Here is a 1,374-nt window from a genome sequence, read left to right on the forward strand (position 1 = left end):
GGGCGCCTGATGGAGGGGAAAGGAACTGGTTGGAATAACGTGTTCCTTCCACGCGCTACGTCCAACCAGGGAAACTCTCCCCTGTCAGGTGACAAGAAGGTCAGTTGGCTCTCATGCATTGAAGGAGGCATGAGTTCGGCCCTGGCCTCCCTAGGTTGGCAGAGGGAAGGTAGTGCCCAGGATTACATAGACAATTGACACTGGGTGCAAAAAATGGGGTTACAAAATCGTGGGATAAAAAATTAAGTTTGAAAAAAAAAAAAAGTTTGAACTGGGACAAATTGTGTCTCTTTATAGACAGAACTTGAAACAGAACCTGTATTCTCAGGTGTTATTGGTGACATACAGTAAGCTGCTTGCTAAAGCCTTTGGGGGACAAGCAGGAGTCATGGTGTAGTTGTAATTGTTTGTGGAGTGAAGAGAAGTTGACCAATGACTCAAAAAAGCATTATGCATTGTGCATTGTGTTGCTCATCCGGATGTGGAGTTCAGAAACCAGGGTTATTATAGCTAACTAAAACAAAATAATGAAGACTAGAATCGGGAAAACGTTTTTATTTAGCTGAAATAAAAACTAAAAACAAGGCTTTACAAATAAATGTTACTAACTGAAACTGTTTTGTGTGTTTACAAAACAAAAACGAACTAAAATCAGAGAGAAAATGTACTTAGTTTTAGTCGTTGTCAAAAATCTTATGAAATAATTAGGGAGACACAATTGGTCTGCTACATTCTGTATCCAACGCAAAATGACGGTCAGACGGTGCTTGTTTTAAACTTAAACAGTACATTAAAATATGCATCTGAAAAAAATTAAGGTGAGAAATAAGCAATGCAGTACACAAAAGTGCTGCAGCATTATTTGCTCCCCTGAGTCCCCTCTCTGTCCCTCATGGCGCTCTGATCTGAGTGCAGTCTGTGTGAGTCCAGCAATCCCATAGCTTGTCGGCTGACACGGCTGTGATTGGTTACATCAAAACACACCCTCGTTTCTGAGCTAAACTTAGCAAAAGCATTAACAAGACTTTTATTTTTTATTTTTTTTAACACAGAGAGCCCTTTCATGCTCATGGGGGCCCTGTCCATTTGGAACCCCTGTCTGCCTCCTCAAGGAACCCTGAGGGTCCCTGCCACACACACACACACACACACACGCACACACAATTCTTTATTTATGTCCACATAAATACAAGGTCTAAAGGACACAAATACTGGTAGTGCAATTTGACATTGTGGGTTACTACGGCATACACACACACACACACACACACACACACACACACGCAGCATTATACTACATAATTATTAGTGTGGGCTGGATATGATCAACATCATTCATGATAGGTTCATAATAGGCATGCAAATCGCTTGAGC

The sequence above is a fragment of the Gymnoscopelus braueri genome, assembly GCF_963280865.1.
Source record: "Gymnoscopelus braueri genome assembly, chromosome: 16".
Lineage (NCBI taxonomy): Eukaryota > Metazoa > Chordata > Actinopteri > Myctophiformes > Myctophidae > Gymnoscopelus > Gymnoscopelus braueri.